Raw genomic sequence first — 5,946 nt, 5'->3', positions numbered from 1 at the left:
TTCATTGCCCTCATCGTTCTCAAAACACTTGCTCTCCACCTGTCAAGGGCTTACTTTTCTAAGTAGATCACCAAGTCTTTATTCTCAGGTAATTCTGGGTAGGCACAAACTAGTAACATTTCTGTTAGCAGTTGAAAATATTAACTATTTGTAGCACAGGGAACTTCATTTCCAGTTTGCCTTCTGTTTATTTCTGCATTAGGGACATACTACTGTCTTTCCCCGTTATCCCCTTCTTCTCCTCATGGAGAGTTCTTGATAGCTATGAATTTTAGAGCCAAGAGATACCTCCCAGGAATATTTTATCTCTGACCAGATCCATGTGTGTTATTTACATAGTGAATTTAAGCTCAAGTAAGAGACAATCAAGCGAAAGTGGTATAAATTGCATGAAGACATTTATTTATTTATCTTTTCTATCCAACAGTGAAAAACCCAGAGGTGGGCAGTCTACAGTAGGCACATCATCCATAAATGCCGATGGTAACAGTGATCGTTAAGTTTTGCACCATATTGTCTGGGCCAAAATTTTCAGTACAATAGTTGAAGCCTCCCCTTTAATGAAACCAAACATAATGCTGCCAATTCCATGATGGGTTCTGCAGTGAGCAGCTAAGCCATTGGGGGAAGATTAGGGTGGAATACTACAACAGTATTTGTGCAATTGGAAGGACATTTCCAGCGGGGTGTGGCTTACTCCTATATAAATTGATGCTGTGTGGACGCTAGCTCCCTTATTGCTGGACCTGGATTCCGCATTAGCCTCTTCTATGGAGCACCGACTTTGGATGCTGTTTGTGGCCTGACATATGACCTGCAGACCTTGGATTTATGCGTGTCTGTCTGCACCCATCTGGGGTCTTTCTGTTTCCTTGCTCATCTTCCTGTGTTCTGGTTTCCAGTCCTACCCGTACAGGAGTTGGGAAAAGCCTCTAGCTTCGTGACTTGCTCACAGAATGGAAAGGGACTAGACACCCACTTCTAAAACCATGTGAAAGATTTCCTTGATATAAATGTCTTTTTCTCTATTATATTGAAACATGTCTCCATTATTTAAACATGACTGGTTTTGCCTCCCTGGAGACCCAGCCTACAATGGTGACTCAGGCTTTTTCTATGCCGCTTAGCCATCTGAAGTATATGATTAACTCTTCTTGGTCTCGAGATGGCTACACGGACCCGGCCATCATTCCGGCGTTCTAATTATTAAAGCATAGTGCAGGGCAAGGACATAATAGAATGTGGCTGCTGGTTCAGACCCCTTTAAAGAGTTCTTTTGAGCTAACATTCATTAAGTGGTTGTATCATGTGATCACAGAGGCTGGGAAATGGACTTTTTGTTTGGATGTTCTACTATCCTGAGTAGAATGGGAGTTCTTTTGAAAATGAAGAGGAGTATAGCGGATATTAGGTAGAGTCTATTTGTTCCTTGCCACTTTTGTTATGAGGGTAAGTTGACCTTTTTGAGTTTATTCATTCATAAAATGTAAAATTAGATGAAACCAAGTATGAAAGTGCTTAGCAATGTACCTGGAAAAATTATCAAAAAGTGTTACACAATGTACTCATCCAAAATTTGGAAGGTTATTGAAAATATTGATAGAATATAAAATATACCCCATGGTCAGGCCAAATAAATATGAATTCTTTTTCCATCATCGCTGAATTGGATGTATTTTGGTAGGAAGGCAGAAGTTATAAAATTTAGAAGGCAGATATTTGGTTTTATTTTTTAGGCAGTACGGCATGCTTCAAAGTATTCTGAAGGATTTTGTTCTCCTAACTGCTGTGTGATTTTTGGAGGATATGAAAGAGCAATGCTAGCACTCTGATAATAAACTCTTCATGGGAGTCTTCCATGAACCATCATATTGGGCTAAGTGAACCTATAGTAACTCTCATCCAACTCACTACCATTGAATTGGTTCTTACTCAGAATGACTCCTCTCTCTTTATGCGTGTCTGTCTTTTCCAAGGCTCTTATCAGTCAGAATAAGACCAGGGACTCATTGCAGAACAGGATCAATTACACATGTACAAGTTCAAGTTGAAGCTGAAAAACAATGAAAAATTAAGTCTCTGAGAGCCAAAATATAATATTGACTATATCCCACCTATATTGAAGACCATTTTAAGAATATGCTTGATACATTGAACACTAATAACCAAAGACCAGATGAGTTGTGGGATGGCGTCAGGACATCCTATATGAAGAAAGAAAAAGGACATTAAAAGGAAAGGGAGGGGGGGAGGGAAGACCAAAATGGATGGAAGACGAGAATTGATACCTTTGAATTATTGTGTTAGCAAAGAATATTGAATATATCATGGATTGCCTGAAAAATGAAATTAGTCTTAAAAGAACAGCCAGAATAAACCTGTGAAGTGGGTATGGTGAGACTTCCTCTCACAGACTTTGTCTATGTTCTGATGAGGTGGCAGTCCCTGGAGATGATTATCTTGCTTGGTAAAATAAAAGGCCAGTGCAAAGGAGGAAGGCCCTCAACAAGACGGATCGACACAGTGGGTATGTTATGATGGGTAAATTGCATAATTCTGTGTAATTCTGATACATATGGAGTTGCCAGGATTTCAAATTGGCTTGATGGCAACTCTAGACGGCCCCAGGGAATGCCTTAAGGTTATAATGATAGAAGATCTTAGATGGTGGTCATACCTGTAAAAGGATGGTGAGTGATACTGATATTTTGGGGAATATGGCCCTGATTAGGAACCCTGCTCAGCAGTTCTGCTCCCATAAAGATGTCTACTACCAGAATTCCTAGGGAGGATTTCTGTTACGGCTTTACGGTCCCTATGAAGTAGAACTGACTTGATAGCAGTGGGTTTGGTTCATTCATTTACTCACTCATTTATTCACTTGTTTATTTATTTAGTGATGTCCCTGTTTAATATTCCTCAAATTGCTCCAGGAAATAATCATGGATTAGTGACATTCACACTGGACCTAGAGTCCAAAGACCTTGGACCTGTTTTGGTTCTGCCCCCTGGTCAATCAACAGATGATAGAAGGCAAACTGGTCTCTTGTGTCCGATCTGTCAAGGGCAGAAAATAATAGCTAGTATCCCCACTCCCTCTTAGAACTGTGGCAAGTGATTAGTGAACAAATAAATGCAGAGGCACTTTATAGTGATCGTCAGGGATGGCCGTTGCTGTGGCTATTGGCATTTATGAAACGAGTACTGGTCTTTCAAGTCCAACAAACTGGAGGGTGATTAAAGGCCCACACGTGACTACATGGAGAACCTTATCCTCTATCTAAATGGGGTCTTTAGATAGGACCGTCAATACTTTCCTGGCAAACCTAAAGGCTGCAAACTAACCAGCTAACTTTGGATCCAGGAGCTGTGTTATCTCCTTAAACTTTCTGAGTATCCGTTTTCTCATGAATAAAATGGGAGTATTATTAAAGACCTTCTCATAAGATTGTTGAGAGTGTTAGATGATGTATAGAAACTGCCTGGCATAATGCTATGCACATTGTAAGTTTACCATCAATGGCCATTTCCTTTCTCCATAGTAATGTCAGACAATTGGGAGACTAGGAAGTGGGTGGTGGTAGGTACTTGACTTCACAAAGCAGTTATATACAATTGTCTAGCTCAATCATTTTTCTGAAAAGCTATTTGAGTTTGAAGATTTGGAAACGGAAGGTGAGCAATCAGAAAGCTTTTGAATTGACAGGAGACAGCCTAGTTGATAATCCATCATCTTAAATCGCCTACTCTTGATCAGGGCCTGTTATTTTTTCCCCGATGATTTCACCAATAAGGATTTCGATTTATAAATAAAAATATCCTCCCACACTTTGTAACCTTGAAAAACAAGTGAAATTTCATGTACTGCTCTAATAGTTTACACTTCTGCGATACACAGGCAAAATATGCCAAGAATGGGCTTGTGTCAGACATTCACAATATAATGAGGAGTAAGTTGACTTTGAAATAACCTCATCCAATGCCCTAATTTTTTAGGTGAGGAAACTGAGGAATGGAGAAGCAAGAGAACTTTCCAGTCAGCAGGCAGAGCCTGTACTAGAACCTGGATCTTTTTCTCCTGGTGTTAAGCAATTTCCATTTCTTTGTTGCTATCAGTTGCCATTAGGTTGGCGCTATTTCACAGTGACCTTATGTATAACAACACTCAGTATTGTCCACTCTGTGCCATCTTCATGATCATTGCTCTGTTTGAGTCTATTGCATTGTATTCTAATCTTAGTGTTTCAAGAGTGTCCATTCCCCTCTTGGGATCTCAGTGTCCTTTTTTGTTTAAAGTGTCCTCATTTATCAGACTAAACCAAGAGTATACTCTGGTATTTCTTCGCATAGCTGCAGTCAAACCTGTTTCTATGGGCCTAATGTGCTTCAGAAGATAATGAGGAACAAAGATATTATTACCAATGTAAGATGGATCTTGACTCAAAGCAGAGAACACCAGAAAGATGCTTGTGTTGTATGGGTTATGCCAAGGCATCGGACTGTGTGGATCATAAAAAACTATGGATATCTTTGAAAATGATGAGAATTCCAGAACGCTTCATTGTTCTCCTGTGGAACCTGTACATGGACCAAGAGGCAGTTGTGTGGACAGAAAAAGGGAGTAATACAGCATGGTTTAAAATCATGAGATGTGTGCAACAGGGTTGTGTCTTCTCACCAGGTTTCTTCAATCTGTATGCTAAGCAAGTCATCAGAGAAGTTAGAGTATACGAAAAAGAATGCACCATCAGAATCAGAGGGAGGCTCATTAACAACCTGCCATATGTAGATGACAGAAACTTGCTTGCTGAACGTGAGGAGGACGTGAAGCACTTGCTGATGAAGATCAAGGATTGAAGCTTTCCATATGGATTATGATTCAATGAAAGAAAACCCAAATCAATAGGTAACATCATGATAAATAGAGAAAAGGTTGACGTTATCAAGGATTTGTCTAACTTGGATCCACAATCAATGCTCATGGAAACAGCAGTCAAGCGATCAAGCAACACATTGCACTGGGTAAATTTCCAGCACAAACCTCTTTAAAGTGTTGGAAAGCAAGGATGTTACTTTGAGGACTAACGTGCATCTGACTCAAGCCATGGTATTTTCATTTGCCTCACATACATGTGAAAGTTATTCAAATACATTGAATAAAGAAAACCATAGAAGAACCGATTCACTTGAATTATGGAGCTGGCGAATAATATTGGAAGTACCATGGACTGTCAAAATGACATAGAAGCCTGTCTTGGAGGAAGCTTGACCAGAGTGCTTTGTAGGGGCAGAGATGTGAGGATGGTACGGGACTGGACCATGTTTTGATCTGTGTGTGCAGAAGGTCACTGTGATTTGGAATGGATTGTTGGCACATCACAAAAATGACAGTGCACTTCTCAGAGGAGCATGCTCTCTCTTCCCTCCATCCTTGATAATGACAATGGGGGACTGAAGAAGATGGACCACTGGCCCAGTTTATAAATGCATAAAGTGGTACCAAGTGGTGACCTTAAATTCCATCTAGGAATCAGCAAGGCAGAAAAGGGGTGTTTGCGGTGATAAATGATCCTTTCAGCAATGGTATATTGGAGTGGGTTCAGGGTGCTTAATCTGGTCCAGGTCTACTAGAAGTGCATCTCCCCACCCAGAAATGCACATACATCGACACGTTTACAAACCACTTTTGGAGTTTATAACATTCTCATACATGGCTCTTGGGAGTCGCTAATTTCGGATGAGTCCCTTGACAAACTATGTCTCTTAGTTTGCTTATGCTGCTGGAATAGATATATAAGTGAGTGGTTGAAAGAAGAGAAATCCATTTCCTCGTAGTTGAGGAGGCTAGAGGTTCAAAATCAGACATCAGCTCTAAAGGAAATCTTTCTCTGTTCACTCTCTGTGCTGATTCCCATATCACATTTATCTTTCATGCTTCTCTCTGTG

This window comes from Tenrec ecaudatus, chromosome 8 (genome assembly GCF_050624435.1).
Source record: "Tenrec ecaudatus isolate mTenEca1 chromosome 8, mTenEca1.hap1, whole genome shotgun sequence".
NCBI classification, from domain to species: Eukaryota; Metazoa; Chordata; class Mammalia; order Afrosoricida; family Tenrecidae; genus Tenrec; species Tenrec ecaudatus.
This window is presented reverse-complemented; position numbering follows the sequence as displayed.